Genomic DNA, 19,055 nt, shown 5'->3' with positions numbered 1-19,055 from the left:
TCTCATACAATGAGATGCAGTGGTAAACCCCTCCTGTATTCTACCAAAGAAAACCACAGGGCTCTGTGGATGCCAGGAGTCGAAATTGACTTGACAGCACACTGTACTTTACACTTCACCAATAAGGCTTTATTATTACAGTAAAAGAAAAACAAGATTATGCAATAAGATCAACTGGCTCTTCATAAAGCAGATTGTAAAAGAGAGAGAGTTTTCATTAATCCTGGCAACTCAGATTCCAAGCAATACAGTAAAGAAACAAGTTGTTCTACTAAGAACTGACCTGCTGACTTTTCTTTCACTATCTCTACAACTGGACTAAATTTGGTTAGCTGGTCCATAAGTTATGCCTTGTGCGCCTCAAATGTTCATGCGTCTGCCATCTTGGATCAGGGTGGATGACATCATTATAAACTACACCATTGAGGAGTCCCTATCAGCAGCGGCTGGTGAGGGCACCGCTGGGGCAGTGGCGGGAGGCACCTGTAACTGTAAATTAGTAGGTGAACACCTGAGAGCTGTTCAGAGCAGTGGCACACTGCCCAGCACCTGCTGCATTGGAGGATTGCTTCCTCAGGGCCCTCCTGGGACAGAACTAATTAAGATAATACAACTTTCTCTTCTGCAATAGGTGGCTCTTTGGATAGTTCCCACCCAGTCCTTGGGATTGGTTGTTTGGTTTGTAATTTCCTGGGCTTTCCCCCTTATTAGGAAAAGCCTAGCCTACCAGCAATTGCTCTGAGGCCTAGTCCTCCCCTGAAGGGAGGTCCTCCCACCAATAAATTGGTCCTCCCACCAATAAATACTAAAGTATTTATTGGTGATGTACACTTTGGATAGGAAAGACCTAATTCTAATCTAAAGAACTACATAATGAATAGGTAGGGGGAGAGAGGGAGATGTTTCCATCTGCTCTCTAAGAGGAAAGGAAGGATTGTGAGACTCAACCGGAAATACCTGAAGAGTAATATCAGGGGTCATAGAGTAGAGACAGGTAGAACAGTTAGGGAGACCCTTACTGACTATCTCTACTCCCAATGCCCCAAGCAGTCATTAGGATAGTTGGTGCAAAAGGCCGATGCACTGGAACTCCATTTCCAACACTGCCACCACGTCTGTGACATCTGAATCTGCCAGTCTTGGGTGGAGAATGTCAGTAACCCACCTCAGCCCAACTTTGTCAAGCCAGCTTCAAATGTCTGGTTCCAAATGTCGGGCTGAGGTGGGTTAGTTATAGCTTTTGTGCTTTTTACACTCCTAACATTAGTACTGCTAAATGATCTAAGTATCGTTTCACCTGAAATGGTCAAGTCCTTTTGTCTGCTCAGAAATAAAGATCTATGTCATTTGATAAAGTGTTCATTTTCATATAAATAGCAGAAGTATTTTCATTTCCAAATAGCTTATTGTAAGGAACAAACTGGATGAGATAGCAGAAGAGCCATGACTGGAAGTCTCATAGTTTTAAACAAGTGTAGAAGCAGCCATGGTGGAACCCAGACTGGATTGGGACTGCAGGTCTAACCCTTTCCCACAAATCAATTCCCCCAATCTAAATTCTCCTCCCGCAAGCTGTTGTTCGCCTTCGGAGGGTCAATATACCATTATCTAAATTGTTCTTGTATGTTTTCCCTTGTTGAGAAAATAGTATCTCTGTGTTGTTTGTGGTGGAATTTCGATCAGGAAAAGAGAATGGGGGAGAAGCAGGGCCCTTTTATGATTCTGAGGGGGCTCAGGGGCAGAGTGGTCATTTGAGGCCTTCTACTTTCTTCTCTCTGGTTGACATACTGCACAACCTTACATGCCTGGTGAAACACGACATTTGCACACTTGCCCAAGATTGCTGTTGCACAAGTATGAAAATTGCACGCAGAACTGTGAAACAGTGCAGCCATTATACATGATGGCTGCCTTAACTCCATTTGAGCAATTTTTGCGCGTATACAACAGCACAAACATTGCGTTCCACCTCATGCTTTACATTGCACTCTATATCAGCCACTGCATCCTTTGCCAATGTAATAACTCAAAATATTGAAATAATTCTTGATCCTAGGCTTCGGTTTTAACTGATTAATTCCACTGCCTTGAATGGAAAGGATCAATTTGATCATTTCAAATACTAAAGCACACTTTGGGTTGGGATCAACCCATGTGTGGGGCCCTGGTTGATTGCCTCCTGCACCCCCGCGAACGCCCTGCGGGGAAACATAAACTCCACCTCCCCCAGCAGTGTAGCTCTTGACTTTATTCAGATTCACTGCAGGCGTTTGTTTGTTTTTAATGAGGTGGGGATCTAATAATTTTTCTCTCATCTAGTTTGATCCTAAGCTACACAAATCTGTTTGATCTACACATCCTAAGTTACACAAGTTTGTTCCCGTTCCTGAAACAACAACGTCAGCAGCTGGAAATAGTCATACCGTTAGATTCTCCATGCTGCCCAAAATAGTTTTAAAGGAAAAAGTAGAGAATGAGTGCATTAGCTTTGAGATACCTGGTTATTTCTAATGTCTTGTATGAACATAAAACAAAGAAAGGGTTTTGCAGTAACAACTTAGACTCAGGTTGCTATCTGGTTGTGTAATCTTTCTGTCTGCGAATAATAGGTCAAGAGAAAAGAAAGCAGTGTTTTGTTATTGCAGTTGCTGTTCAGTTGCCATTTTAGATAGCTCACTCCTGATTATCCTGTAAAATATCTTCCTCGTACACTATGAGAGCTGAAATTAGTCTTGTTTAGTGTCAGAATAAAATGGCAAATATGTCTGGGGTTCATAATTTCGCAGGGTAAAAATTCAGCATGCAACGTCTCAAAACGTGCAGATTACCAATCACCTTGTTGCATGCAGAGGACCAGAATATGCATTTACCTATTCACTCTGCAGCAGTGTCATTGCATTTATTATTACCATTACAGTTTACATCATATTAGCCAGCTATCATCAGACAGCCACTGCTTTCAGAGGCCTGAACTTTGATTTTAGCCATTTTCAGTAGAAGAAAGCAAAAAAGAGCCAACTGCATTAAAGAAAATAATATTTCCTTAAACAGGGAAGCTAGTTTCACCTGTTTCCTGAAACTTCCAGAAGTGGAATCTCTTTGCAAGTCTATCCGAAATAGTTAGGAACACTTTCTTCAAAATATGATTGTTAACAGTTGCTAGGATGATAAATGGTTCAAGGGATAGTGTTCTTCTCCAATGAAAGGATATAAATCTAGGGTTAGACCTTGTATTCACACATCCTTTGAAGACACCAAAGCCCTCTTCTGACGTTTTTGGAAAAGGACAGTCTACTCTTGTACACTGCCCAAAGTAGATCTGGAAGTCCAATCTCCCAGCATGTCACTCAGCCCCTTTCTGTCCCTCTCCTGTGGCACTCACAGTTATGGAGTCTGTCTGAAGAGGCAAATGCTGTATGATGGTGGGTGCTTCTGTGATTGGCAGCCTTTTTAAAAAACATCAGAAGAGGGCTCCTGTGAGTCAACAAATACCCAGAATTCCATCCTTTCCTTTGGCCTGTGAAGAAGAAACTGAAAACTCACCAGCTGTATTAATCATGATATATTTGTGTGAACTGTGTTCATGTGGATTAATTATAACTTTTCTTTGCCCATCCTGTACACTGGCAACATCTAGGGTGCAATAATTGTAGTGAAAACAGTGATGCTAAATGTGGGGTAATCGTTTGGAAATGTTAAGTTTTAAACAGGCAAACTTTGAAAAGTAATCTCTGATAAACTGTCTTCTTCCATCCAGTTCAGAGTACAGCCAAAATGTGGTCTCACTCTTAGTCATTGTATACCATACTTCTCTGTTTGTGCTTAATGCACTGCAGCCTTAAGAGAGCTTTGCAGTTCTCAGAATTTTGTAATCTGGTTTATGGTGATCGCAGACGCTTGGCTGCATACTTAGGGTGTGTGTGTGTGTATAGGGTGGGGGGTCTGTGGAGGGTGGGGTGGAGAAACAATGTAAAAGGACAAATTTGACAGGGATCCAGCTCTATTTTTAGGCATGAATATCACAGTATGATGCCTTTTCTAATGCCTGTCTCAGTGCTGAAATGACTGTCACTGGGTACAAGGTCTGCAATGAATTGCATAAAACAGTTGAAGGAATTTAGCCTTTAGATTTATATTTAGCTTCAGTTTTGCATTTGCATTTGCATTTCTTTTAATCTCTAACACCTCTGTTTTTGTTTCTGATCGGTTATCCATACTTATGGATAACAGAATATTAATGTCATAATTTATCATTGCCAACACTGCATCAAGTTAGAATTTTTGCTCATGAATAAATTACTACTAGTACTAATATGGAAGGCTCACACCTCCTCCTTTATCTTCAAAATGTGGTACAAATATTAATTATTTAATCCTTAAAAGGACTCTCTGAGTTAATTATGAAATGATTATATCCATTAGGGACTTCAGTACTGTGGAGCATTCAGCAGTTGGGCCAACTTTCGAGGCACTCCATGTTCAGTCTCCACTGGAATGTTAATACATCTTTTATATCCCTGAAGTGATAACTATACATTTCTCACAGACATTCAGATAATTTGCAGCGATCATGATCAGAAAAATATAGCTATTGAACATATCATACCCCCTGCTAACTTGGCAAAGAGGCACCTTTTACCATGGTGATTCTCTTTATTTAGCAGGGGGAGAGTAACTGGCCCTATCGACCCCCAGCACAGTACTTCCAGTGACTGTTGCTGGTGTGTGTCTTATGTTTCTTTTGGATTGTGAGCCCTTTGGGGACAGGGATCCATCTTATTTATTTATTATTTCTCTATTTAAACCGCCATGAGCCATTTTTGGAAGGGCGGTATAGAAATCGAATAATAATAATAATTATTATTATTATCAAGCTATTGAGTTTTTGTTATGTATTAGTAAAAATTTAATAGTACTGCAGTTGGACACATATTCTGGAATTCAGGGGTACACCAACCTTCCTCAATATATCAGTGCTGTAAAATATGACATTTCCTTTCCCCCCTTTTTCCTTTTGCAGATATCTCTTTTCTGAGTACCTCTTTGGCGAGTACCATTTTATGACTAACACTGCCACTGTCATGGACAGCACTCAATTATTGGTGGGTGTTTGATTTCAAATGACAGAAGGGCCTGAGCAGAGCCATTTTGACCCAAGAGAAATAATTTGGAGCTGTTTATGCACAGCCCTGTTTTTTCTGAGAACAGCAGATGGCCTTAGCTCCCATGCAAAACGATGAGCTCATAAGCTTCTGACTACTTTGTTTTGAATTGGGAGGCGGGAAAGCCAGAGTGGAACAGTTTAACAGAGGCCTAAGAACAGGATTCTTGAAGTAGAAGGGAAAAGATCTTGAGTGGATACTGCTGCTGTGGCATGAAAACATCTAGGACAGAGATGTCAACTTGGAAAGCTTTTTAGCAAGCGCTCGGTGGGGGAACATTTTATTCTGAGGCTTGCCTTTTGTATTTGTTTTCATTCACTTTGCTCACTTGCTACTGTACTTTGAAATGGAATACCTCTATACAAGTGTGTGCCCCTTGACAATGTCAATGACTGGGTTCTGTTTTTGTTATTCTTTTTGTTATTAGCAAAAAAAAAAAGAGAGAGAGAGAGAGAGAGAGAGAGAGAGAGAGAGAGAGAGAGAGAGAGAGATTAAGAACATAAGAACAGCCCTGCAGGATTGGGCCCAAGTCCCATCTAGTCCAGCATCCTGTTTCACACAGTGGCCCACCAGATGCCACTGGAAGCCTACAGGCAGGAGTTGAGGGCATGCCCTCTCTCCTGCTCTTACTCCCCTGCAACTGGTACTCAGAGGAAGGTGAAACTCAGATATTAGGAGAAACAAGAATCCTCCTTCTCCTTTTCCTTCATTTTTTTAACTTGCCAGAACATTCCTTGGCCTATCTATAGCCTAAGACCACAGGGTTCCCTTGGCCGGGCAGGAGGCCTGATGGGGATAAGATAAACAGTCCCCACATGTTTATACAGATGGTCTCCTGCAAAGGTGTTATATACATAACATCAGTGGAAATTACTGTTCGTGCAAAAGAAGGCAGCTTGGTCCCCAGTTTTGCTTGAAGCAAGAGAGAGGGATTCTCTGGTCATTGCTGCTTCTTGCTCTGTCTTGTGCTCTGAACCTTTCCTGCTCAATCTGCTGCAGAGTGATTACTTATCTTCTATAAGTAATTGCACAGGAAGCTTAGCTTTAGTTGCAGGAAACAAGGATTTGAACATTTCTTATTTTATTAAACACTAGCTAACAAACATAACAATCTCTTATCCACGTGAAAGAGAACCTCTCGGTTTGAATTCTAGGCAACAAGTAAGAAGCTTCACTGAAACTTAGATTCCACCCCCAACCCTAAATAGGTATATACACATAGACAAGCATCCCAAGGGCAAGAACTGCGTCCAATCTGCATCCAACACTATCTGCATTGGCATCTCAATCTGCATCTCTTCCAACACAATCTGCATCCCCCACACGGCCACACCTTGCTGCTGCTGAGCGGCTGTTCCAGCCATCTCCATTTCTGGCAAAGACCAGGCCAAGAAGTGTTAGGAAGGAACATAGGAATCTGCCTTATACCATCAGACCATTGGTCCATCTAACTTAGTGCTGACTACACTGACTGGCAGTGACTTCTCCAAGGTTTCCGGCAAGAGTCTTTCCAAGCCCTACCAGGAGAAGTCAGGAAATGAATCTGGGACCTTCTGCATGCAAAGCAGATGCTCTTCTCCTGAGCTATGACCCAATCCCCTCCAAAAAAGTGAGGAGCAAGCAGCACAGCAGCCCATTAGGACAAAGGTATCTCCTAAGTCTGATCTTCAAGGGGGTGTGAAACATAGGAAACTGCTGTCTACTTAGTCAGACCATTGGTCCATCTCTCTCAGGATTGGTTACTCCCACAGGCAATGGCTCTCCAGAACTTAAGCAGGAATTTTTCTCATCCCTACCTGGATGCCAGGTATTGAACCTGGGACCTTCTGCATGCACAGCAGATGCTCTACCACTGAGCTACAGCCCCATCCCTTGTTATGATGCCCCTGAGTTCCCAAGCTCCTGTTCTCCAGTACCAGCAATTCTCCATCTGAAGCCTCATTGCTCTCAAGCCTCGGACCCTGTTAATATGCTGCTTCTACAGCCTTGGATCCCTTCTTCCCCCCCTTCTTCCCTCTACTGACTCCTGATTTCCCAACCATCCCACTCCTGTGCCTTCCTTACCTCCCCTCCCCTCTTCCATCTATATCTGAATTGTGTTAGGTTTTAGGAAGATTTAATACTGACCTCACCTGCATCCACACACCTATGATAGTTAGGAACACTGGGTTGATGTTATTACTAGCTATGATTAAAATATTAGTAGTAGTTCGGATTGATTGTTCTGTTTTCCACTCAGTTAGATTGATGCTGTTGTTCTTCAATACTCAGTAAGGCCCATTGAATCACTTAGGAGTGTCTTGGGTCTTCTTTCTACCTTCGTGCCCAGACTATACATGGCCACCGTATAAAGAACTGGTCACTTTGTGACACTGGTGGAACAAGCCTAATTTCATATTCTAGCTCCGGAGCATATCTAGTATACAAATAAGGCTTGGTTCACAACAATGCCTAATACTGTCTGCTAGGAATGTATCCACTTCACTTCAAGGACTGCCTCAGAGCATTGACTTCACTTCAAGGACTGTCTCAGAGCCTATTTGTTTTGGATTCTCTTTGGAGGGAAACTACTGTGGTTAGGACCAAACCCTTCAGCCCTCTAAAGCAAAGGGTCAGTGCTTCTGTGCCACACCTAAAACTACTGCAGGTGACTGAGACAGATTGTTTTCATCCATCTTTCCTCCTGGTTTGAGGGAACAGGCAGCCATGTACCATAACTTGACTTTTAAAAATGCCTTTTCCCCCCTTCCCCTGAAGTTCTGAGAATGGTGCAGGTATTCTTGGGATTTCCAAGATTGCAACCATTACCAAAGTGTTCTGTCCGGTTTGCTTCACTTCACTTTGGCGCTTTGATTTTGACTGAAGTGGGCCAAAGCCAAATAGGCCCCTTAAGCTTTGCAAATAACCTACTACCTACTAAAGTAGCATCAGTGGGACTTACACCACTAGGTGAAAAGTACTGTATAAAATAAGAAACCAAAATGATTTCAAGACCCTTAAACGATGAAAAGCACAAAGTACAAGAGGTCTGACAATAGATGCAAGTTTCCTAATAGCCACGAGAATCTGACAACTAGCTTCACTAATATTTCTGTTAAAGGAAGACTTGGTGCTGATTTAGATTATTTCCATATTTTTTTAATCCATGGGGAAAGAGCTTCATTTGTCCCTCAGAACTAAGTGTCAGTTCCAGTGATTTGCCAGTACTTGACTTGCACAAAAAACATATGCCGAGCAACATCAGAGACATGAAGACTGCTTCTGACAGAAGACAGAAGTACTGCTTCTGTGGGGGGCGGAATGCTTCTTCATGGGGGTGGAGTTGAAGCATCATGGGAGTTTATGTGAGTCGTCCTTCAATAAGAGTAGGATTGTTTTTGCTCAAGTTGCTAACCACTGTGTCATCAGAACCAACTTGAAAATATAGAGTGTACATAGAAGTATGTGTTCATCGTCTGAGTAGACAGCTGGTTTTAAAATTCATTTCCATACTCACAGTTGGGAGATAAGGAAGGATGTTTACTTTTCAGACATACCTCCACTGATTTTGGACACTGAATGAAAAAGGGCCAAATTAAGCATTTTCAAATATGCATTACCTGTAACCAACAAAGCTAGAGCAGATGCTGAGGCTGTTTTCAAAATGCATTATCCTATGTACATGGGGGCATAATACTGGGGATTAAAAGTAACAAAGATCCACAAATCAGCAAAATAAATAAAAAAAACAGAAAAGGAAAACACAAAAGAGGAAGTGAGCTACAAAGCTGTGTACTTTTTTGTATCTTCCAGAACTTCCGTAGCTTTCCGAAAGTGGTTACATTTCTGAGATTAATATAATTATGGGACCTCAGAGCTTGATTAATGGTGTACTGTCCTGGATTATTAATTGCTGGTTTGTTTGTTTTTTGTGGGTTATTCTTTCTGTGCTGGCTCTGTGTGTGTGTGTGTGTGTGTGTGTGTGTGTGTATATATATATATATATATGGTTTTTTAAAAACACCTAATAAAACAATATTGTGTTTTTGTATTGTGAGCTACCTCAGGGACACTGACAGGTCAAAAGTTGGATATAAATATTTTATATACATAAATAAAAATAAATCAAACCTTTCAGATCTCACCCACTCCCAAGTGGCACCATTACAAAGTCTGGTAAAACAGGAAAAATTGGGTTTAACATGTTAGCCCACATCAGAGCAAACATTTGACATCTCTGCATTATCCACAAAGCTACTGAAAAGCTTGAAGTGAAATGGTCACACATAATGACTTGCCTACAGTATAGACATTATTCCCTACTGTATGCTTACTGTTTAGAAATTTTGCAACATAGGAACTGGCCTTATGACTATCGGCTGTTGGGATGATTCAGCATGCAGCTTTAAGGGTTTTGGTTGTTTTTTTAAGTAAGCAGGTTCAGGTCTGGCACTCACAAAACTGTGTGGGTGCCACAACAACATGCAGCCCGCAAAGCACTGGACATCTTTATTAGTATGGAATCTCTTTTCTGATCAAAGGGAAGAGAGGTCTTGCATACTCTTTTTATTTTTCTCCAGCCTATTGTTAACTTTGTTTTAACATTGTACCTTTTGAACAACTGTAGTCTGTTTTAGTGCCTATTGTTCAGATTGTTGTTTTAATTATTGGTTTTATTGACTACATATTTGGTAAATTACCATCTATTACAGAAGGTATTGTGGTAGCTATGACCCTATCCTTTATCTACCTACCAAAGACAGACAGACGGAGTCATTTGAAGGAATAAAGTGAAATCATGGAACTGCAGGCAAGCAAGAGAAAGAATGATAGGCTCATAGGGTTAGCTCTAAAGAAACAAGAGCGGAAGGAAGCTCATGGAAGGGGACTCTTAGGTTCTGCCATCTCTCCCCAACACTCTTAAAGCAGCCCCTCCACCTGCCAAAAAACCATCTCTGTGTTATTTGGTGCTGCAAGGAGGAGGGACCACCAAAGTAGGTAGAGGTACTTTGAGCAAATTGAGCTCCCTCTCCTTCAGCTTTTATCCACCTGATTTTGGAGGATTGTCCTTTCCTCAAACAGTTCCTCTGTTCTACCTATCATCCTATTTCTGAGGGTCCCCAATCCTTAGGAGTGGCTTTTTGGATGTGTACCCAGAGAATTACATTGGAAAGGGGGTCAGGGAAAACGCCTTCTATAAGCTTCTTTCTGTGCATGTTTCTCTGGATCCAACCCCCACACATCTGAATGGAGAGCCAGCGTGGTGTAGTGGTTAGAGTGCTGGACTAGAACCGGGGAGACCTGAGTTCAAATCCCTATTCAGCCATGAAACTAGCTGGGTGACTCTGGGCCAGTCACTTCTCTCTCAGCCTAACCTACTTCACAGGGTTGTTGTGAAAGAGAAATTCAAGTATGTAGTATACCGCTTTGGGCTCCTTGGAGGAAGAGCGGGATATAAATATTATAATAATAATAATCTATCTATAGGTTACTAATTAGGTAACTTACTTTTATCCAGTGTTTCAGTTTACCACCTGTATTGGCATTTAGCTGGCATATTTACTGTCTGTCTAGAAACTGGAACTCAAATCTTTGTTAGAATTTAATGAATTGTGGGAGGAAAGGATTATATTAAAACAGAAGGAAATTCTGACATCTAAACATAAATGGTTTCTTTTTAGGTGGTAGGGAAAATGTACATGCTTGCTCAATAACAAAATTATAAAATTAAAAAATCAAGTGGCCCCCTTTCCACTTAACAGAGTGCGAGTGTAACTGAAGTTGGAAGGTATCCGATTTTAGCACATTCATTGCAGGAGTTGCCTTCCGATGATTCCTAAATAGGGATGAAAAGTCAGGCTGCTCATGTTATGCTTCCCAAACAATAGTTATCTGGTTTCGTTCCAAACACAAGTCACTCTGGGTTTCCCATTACAAAATGTGATTTATGTGGTGGCAAGAATAATTTGCAAAGGAACATGGCCATCGTATGAGCTCAGAAGCCTTATCTCATGCTCCTAAAAAAAGACAGGAATTGCTACTAGCAGGAAATAGGTGCGATTTCACACATTATGCTCTCACATTACATGTTGAGCATTAATTAAAAAAAGGTGTGTACTTTGTAAAATGTCAATGGTGGTGTGTGTGGGGTTTTTTCTACTCTAGGTACATGCATTATGCAGCCAATATATGCAGCAGCTCATGTAAATAGCTTTCAGGGATTTTAGTCTATATGTTTAACGTACTTTTATATGGATATTTTATTAGCTGTGAATGGCAACACTCTCATTCAATATCTTTTCAAATCCAGTGTATCTGCATAGGTAATTAACTATCAAATCAATTAATATTCAAATAATTATCCAATTATTTCTCTGAGAAAATCTTTTATGACCATTTTTAATGACAAATTTCAGTTGATTTGCTATTAGCAATTCTCACAATAAAAATGGACACATTCAGTTCAAAACATATTTGAAACTACTTTAAATGCTGAGGCAGGCATTTAAGGGGCTAATGCTATTTCCAGATATTGATGACAAGGAGAGATAGATTTGGGTGTCATCAGCATATTGATAACACCCAGCACCAAATCCCCTGATGACCTCACCCTGCAGTTTCATGTAAATGTTAAAAAGCATTAGTGACAGAATGGAGCCCTGAGGGACTCCACATAGGAACATAGGGACATAGGAAGCTGCCATATACTGAGACAGACCATTGGTCTATCTAGCTCATTATTGTCTTCACAGACTGGCAGCGGCTTTTATTAATTATTATTTATATAAAATATTTATACCCCATCCCACCAGTGCAATACTGCTTGGGGCAGCTTACAACAATAAAATAGACACAGATACAAGTAATAAAATTAAATTTTAAAAAACAAAAACAAAACAGACAGGAATATCTCTCAGCCCTATCCTGGAGAAGCTAGGGAGGGAACTTGAAACCTTCTGCTCTTCCCAGAGTGGCTCCACCCCCTGAGGGGACTATTTCACAGTGCTCACACTTCTAATCTTCCTTTGATATGCAACCAGGACAGACCCTGCTTCGCTAAGGGGACAAGTCATGCTTGCTACCACAAGACCAGCTCTCCTCTTCGTACACAGTAGCTCCTGTTTTCAACTCCCTCAGGTGATCCAGAAGGATAACATGATGATTAAATTTAATTTAAATAAATTTAATGAAAGCTGCTGAGAGATCCAAAAGAACCAGCAGAGTCACACCTCCTCTGTCAATTCCCCGGTAAAGGAATCTATCAGGTTGACCAAGGCTGTCTCAACCCCATAGCCCACTCTAAAGCCTGTTTGAAATGGGTCTAGAATAGATAATCAGTTTCCTCCAGGACTGCTTGGAGCTGATCAGCCACCACCCTCTTAATCATCTTATCCAACCATGGGAGGTTGAAACTGGCCTATAATTAAGGGCTTCTTTAAAAGGGGCCTAACCACTGCCTCTTTCAAACAAGGTGGCACGCTGCCCTCCCTCAGGGAGGTGGTATTTTATTATTATTATTTCTTGTTTACACAGTCAGACAGGTGTTATTGACTGGTTTGTTTTATCCAGACATCGAGTCCTTCCCAAGGACCTGAGATGCCAGAATTTTATTGTCAGTTGTTATAGATATCGTCGCAGAATATAGGCTGTTCCCAGTAAAGTTGCTTTTTGTAATTGGCTGATGGTGATTTCTGTGGCCCCTATGGTGTTGAGGTGCTCTTCAAGGTCTTTTGGAACTGCACCCAGGGCGACAATTACCACTGGGATTATTTTGGTCTTTTTCTGCCACAGCCTTTCAATTTCAATTTGTAGATCTTTGTATTTGGTGATTTTTTCTATTTCTTTTTCTTCTATTCTGCTATCCCCTGGTATTGCTATGTCAATTATTTTGACTTGTTTTTATTTCTTCTCGACTACAGTTATATCTGGTGTATTGTGTGGCAGATGTTTGTCTGTTTGTAGTCGGAAGTCCCATAATATTTTTACATCTTCATTTTCTACCACTTTTTCAATTTTATAGTCCCACCAATTTTTGGCTACAGGTAGCTTGTATTTTTTGCAGATGTTCCAGTGTATCATCCCTGCTATCTTGTCATGCCTTTGTTTGTAGTCAGTCTGTGCGATCTTTTTATAACAGCTTATTAGGTGGTCCACGGTTTCATCTGCTTCTTTACAAAGGCGGCACTTGCTGTTTGTTGTGGATTTTTCGACTTTTGCTCTTATTGCATTGGTTCTTAGTGCAATGTGCAGCCAGTATTAAACCCTCTGTTTCTTTCTTCAAGTTGCCATTCTTAAGCCCACTGCCAGGTCTTGGTGATGTCTGATTTTTCACTTATATTGTGCAAATATTGGCCATGCAGTGGCTTATTGTTCCATTTTTCTTGACTTCTTTCTTGTAGGCCTGCTTTGTTTCATTGGTTCTTGACTTCTTCTTTCTTGTAGGCCTGCTTTGTTTCATTGGTGTTGAATAGTTTCGCATTATTGACCATTTGAAGTGCATCTTCTTCACTGTCCTTGATATATTCTTCAAGGCATATTTTCTCCTCCTCTACTGTTTGATGGACTTGCAGCATTCCTCTTCCACCTTAGCTGCAAGGGAAGTATAGCCTATATACATCACTGCGGGGGTGCAGAGCATGATGGATGGTCATTATTTTCCTGGTCTTACGATCTAGCATCTCTAGCTCTGCTTGGGTCCAGTCTATTATTCCTGCACTGTATCTGATAACAGGAATAGCACAGGTGTTTATGGCTTGTATGATGTTCCTGCTATTGAGTTTGGACTTGAGGATTTTTCTAACTCTCCTGATGTATTCACTTCCAATTTTTCTTTTAACTTCAGTGTGTGCGATGTTATCAGCCTGGAGAATGCCCAAGTATTTGTAATGTTCTTTCTCTTCCAGGTTCTTGATCTTGCTTCCATTGGGCAGTTCTATTCCTTCTGTTTTTCTTATTTTTCCTCTGTTCATTTTTAATGCATCACACTTGTCTAGTCCAAACTCCATTGCTAAATCACTTCTGAATATACGGACAATGTTTAGCAGTGATTCAATTTCTGACTGGGACTTTCCATACAACTTCAGATCGTCCATGTACAGCAGATGGTTTATTTTACTTGATGTTTTAGATGTTTGGTATCCAAGGCCTGTTTTGTTTAGTATTTGTGAAAGTGGAGTCATGGCGATTACAAACAACAGAGGGGATAGTGAGTCCCCTTGGAAAATGCCTCTTCTAATGCTAACCTGTCCAAGTGTCTCGCCATTGATTGTTAACTGTGTACTCCACATGCTCATTGCTTTTAAAAAAAAATAAATATCTGAATGTTTTTGCTGACACCAGTTGTTTCTAAACATTTTAGTATCCATGTGTGAAGCAATGAATCGAAGGCTTTCTTGTAGTCAAACCATGCAACACTTAGATTGGTTTTTCTTCTCTTGCAATTTTCTAAGATCATTTTGCCAATCAGCAGCTGGTCTTTTGTGCCTCTGGTGTTCGGGCAATTTCCTTTCTGTTCAACTGGAAGCTGTTTGTTAGTTAATAAGTGTTGCATCACTTCATCTGCTATTATTCCAGTTAATAATTTGAACATGGTTGGCAGGCAGGTTATCGGTCGATAATTACTTGGAACTGCACCTTTTGCTGGGTCTTTCATGATGAGATGAGTTTTCCCAGTTGTTAGCCATTGTTCAATATCACCTCCTTGCAAAATGTGATTGAACTGTTTTGATAGTTGTTTATGAAGGCTTGTTTGGTTTTTTAAGCCAAAAGTTCATCGTCACCTGGAGCAGTCCAAATTTTAATTTTCTTTGCTCTTTCACATATTAATTTTGGTGTTGTTATTAGATCTTGCATTTGTTTGTTACATTTTTCGACCTCTTTCATCCAGCCAGCTTTTTTATTACAATCTATTGGATTGTCCCATAATTTCCCCCAGAAATTTCCCCCACTGTTTCTTCTTTATTGGGTGTTTCTATGTTTCTTGCAGTTTCTCCTTCTATGCTTTGGTAGAAACATCTCTGATTTGACTGGAATTGGAGATTCTGCCTGTGTTGTGTAAGTCTGGCTTCATATCTGCTAATCTTCTTTGACACTGCTGTTATTTGCTGCTTAATTATTTCCAGGACTTCTCTAATTTTCCTTGAATCTAGGTGGTATTTTTGGATCAGATACTGTTTGTTGTTTTCATTTGTCAGCTTCTTGTCTTTCATAGCTTTCAATTTACTAGCATCTGATCTAAGCCTGGAGATTTTATTTTCTAATCTAATCTTCCATTTAGGTGATGTACTGCTTTCTTTTTTTACAGGTCCCGTGATCTTATATCTGAGCTCTTGTGTTGTTATTGTTGCTGCACTGTACATTAGTTGGTTTGTTTCTTGCAAATTATTGGTTGTTATTTCTGCAAGTGCAGCATTGACATCTTTTAATGCCTGAGCAAGTTGTTTTTTGGCAACTGTTTTTAGAGCTGGAAGTCGAACCCTGGTGGTTGTTTGGTTCATGTGCTCAGTTATTTTTTGCTTTAGTTCTTGTTGCTTTTCGGGTTTTTGAGGTGAAGGCAAAGGGGCGGTTGCCTTGTTTTGGTTTTGAAACAGTTCAGCAACGGTGGCATCTTCTATTTCCAACATCTCCTCCACCTGCGCCTGAGCAACTGCTTCAGTTGGTGGTAATTCTTCTTCCATATCTTGAGCCTGTGTTGCTCTTTGCAGTTCTTCCAGCTCAACTCCTGTGAATACTTTATTTCTTATTATGAATCTTCTCTGGTCTGCTAGCCTTTGTTCTGTTATTTCTGTATCTGGATGCTTCTCTTTCCAAATTTGGTACATTCTTTTAAAATAATCTCTTCTAGTTGGACTAGACTTGTAATAGCAGATCATTATTTCCTTGTTGGCATTTTTCGTATATTTTTTTCCAGTTAAGCAACGTTTCTTCCAGTAACTTTGCAGTCTCCAGCACTGGTTGCTCAACTGAAGATCCTGAGTCCTGTTGCCCACTTGCCACCAGATGTCTAGGGACTCCAGCACCTGGCGCGGTCCTTGTTGACCCGGGCGACGACTGATCCGGTATAGATTTATTAAAGTTACGTCCCACCATATTGTTGATGAGAGAGGCACTCTTTGTCTGGCTCCTCTGGTGAGACCTGTCCAGTATGGTTGGACCTCTGGCATAGCTCTCACCTTCCTCAGAGCACGCAAGCCCCACAACCATGCCAAGGTTGTGCCTCACTGGGGGTTGTTGTTGTTGTTATTATTATTTAGTAATTATCAGTATTAATGTATTAAGTTATTAGTATTAAGTTATTCGTTATTAGTATTAAGTATTAATAGTAATTATTACTATTATGACATCAACTAGGCCAGCTCCAGTAACCTACCTGCAAGATGAAATAACCTTCCTGCAAGACGTTTAAGAGAACACCTTCTTCACCATGAGCCCCACCGCATGTTAAGATCACCTGGAGAGGTTCGTCTGCAGTTGCCGCCAAGTCGTCTGGTGGCTATTCGGGATCGGGCCATCTCCGTTGTGGCCCCTAGACTTCGGAATGTGCTCTCTGTTGAAATAAGAGCCTCCCCATCTCTGGAAACTCTTAAAAAGGCACTGAAGACACATTTATTCACCCAGGCTTTTACTGTAAATAGATTTGTAGTTTTAATATTGGGTTTTTAAATGTTTTAATGTTGCAAATGATTGTTTTAATGTTTTAAATGATCTTAATTGTAAACCGCCCAGAGACGCAAGTTTTGGGTGGTATAGAAATATTGTAAGTAAGCAAGCAAGCCATTTTGGGCAAAATCCAAAGAACAGGTGATTAGCCATACCTCTCCAAGCAGCATGAAAAAGAAGGGGCTGGAGTTAAGCCCCTAACAATCTAGAACAGCTCTGCTGGATGAGAACTTGGGCAGCTCCAGCACCAACTCAGAAACCAGCTCTGCCACCTTAGTTAGGGAGTCTCTTAGGCAGTGGGGTGGACAGTACACCAAAAGAATCCCCAATCTATCCCGAGTCCCCAACCTAAGGTACACACACTCAATGTTTCTCTCAATGTGAGAGATCCTTGAAGTAAAAGTAAAGTGTGCCATCAAGTCGATTTCGACTCCTGGCACCCACAGAGACCTGTGCTTTTCTTTGGTAGAATACAGGAGGGGTTTACCATTGCCTCCTCCTGCGCAGTATGAGATGATGCCTTTCAGCATCTTCCTATATAGTTGCTGCCCAGTATAAGTACCAGTGGGGATTTGAACTGGCAACCTTCTGCTTGTTATTCAAGCGTTTCTCCACTCTTAAGGTGACTTACTTACTTAAGGTGACTTACCAGGCTATAAAATGAAGGCATAAGAGTTCAACTGCTTAAAATTTTAGTAACACTAGGTATTTGTCTGCTCCAAGCCTACAAATGCAACACTTCTCATAGTATTTCTGTGTTTAATCTCACAAACTGAACTTGTAAGAGGCCACGTGATTGACCACAGTTTCAGAAGGACTAATGCTTTACTAAAGCACCATGATTCTGTTGTACTTTGACCACAGTTGTACTGCTTCCATGTTATATGCCCTGTGGTATTTGGATGAACTACAGGAACTGAAGCAGCATGGTAGACTACTAGAGCACAAGTGGAGGAAGACTCGGCGTGAGTCTGATCGGGCACAACAAAGAGCATATTTGAAGATCTACAGCAGGGATTCTCAACATTGGGTCCCCAGATGTTATTTGACTTCAACTCCCATAATCCCCAGGTGCAGTGGCCTTTGGCTGGGGATTATGGGAGTTGAAGTCCAATAACATCTGGGGAACCAACGTTGAGAATCCCTGAGCTACAGTATGCTCTGGTAGTGTGGGCGGCAAAGAAGTGGTTCTTTTCTGCCTGCATTGCTTCCACAAGTTCACATCCAGCTGAGCTGTCTAGAGTTGTGAGGGGCTAGTACCCCCTCCCCCTTGAATTTAAACTTGGAACCATTGGTCACTTGCTGTGATGTTTTTAATGACTTTTTTGCAGATAAAATCTCCCATATTCAGGCTGAGCTGGATTCCAGAGTTACTGCAGAGTCTACTGTGGAGGTGTGCAGTCCAGCAACTTCTTTTATGGGATTAGATTGGATCATTTTCAGTTTGTGACTCTTGAGGAAGTGGACAGACTGCTTTGGACCATGCGCCCTACAACTTGTACTCTCGACCCTTGTCTAACTTGATTTATCTCATCTGGTAATTATATTATTAGAGAGGATCTGGTAAATATTATAACTGCTTCTCTGTGGGAGGGCAGGGTGCCTCCTTGTCTCAAGGAGGCTATTATTAGACCACTTTTGAAGAAAGCTACACTGCTAACTAATTACAGACTAATTAAAAGCTAACTAATTACAGACCTGTTTCCAATCTTCCATGGTTCGGCAAGGTGATTGAGCAGGTGGTGGCCTCTCAGCTCCAGGTAATTTTGGATTATGCAGATTATCTAGACCCATTTCAAACTGGCTTCTGTGTGGTCTATGGGGTTGAGACTGCCATGGTCGGCCTGATGGATGATCTCCAACCGGCTATCGACAGAGAGGGTGTGACTCTTCTGATCTTTTTGGATCACTCTGTGACTTTTGATACCATCAACCATGATATTCTTCTGGACCGCCTGTTGGAGGTGGGATTGGGTGGCACTGTTATACAGTGGTAATGTTCCTACCTCTCTGGCAGATTCCAGATGGTGTCGCTTGGAGACTGCAGTTCTGCAAAGCGAAAACAAAAGTGTGGAGTTCAACAAGGCTCCATACTGTCTCCAATGCTTTTTTAAAATCTACATGAAATCGCTGGGAGGGGTTATCAGGACGTTTGGTGCAGGGTGTTATCAATACACTGATGACACCCAGATCTATTTCTCCATGTCAACCTCATCAGGAAATGACATATCTTTTCTAAATGCCTGTTTGGATAAA

The sequence above is a fragment of the Hemicordylus capensis genome, chromosome 4 (genome assembly GCF_027244095.1).
Source record: "Hemicordylus capensis ecotype Gifberg chromosome 4, rHemCap1.1.pri, whole genome shotgun sequence".
Classification (NCBI taxonomy): domain Eukaryota; kingdom Metazoa; phylum Chordata; class Lepidosauria; order Squamata; family Cordylidae; genus Hemicordylus; species Hemicordylus capensis.
This window is presented reverse-complemented; position numbering follows the sequence as displayed.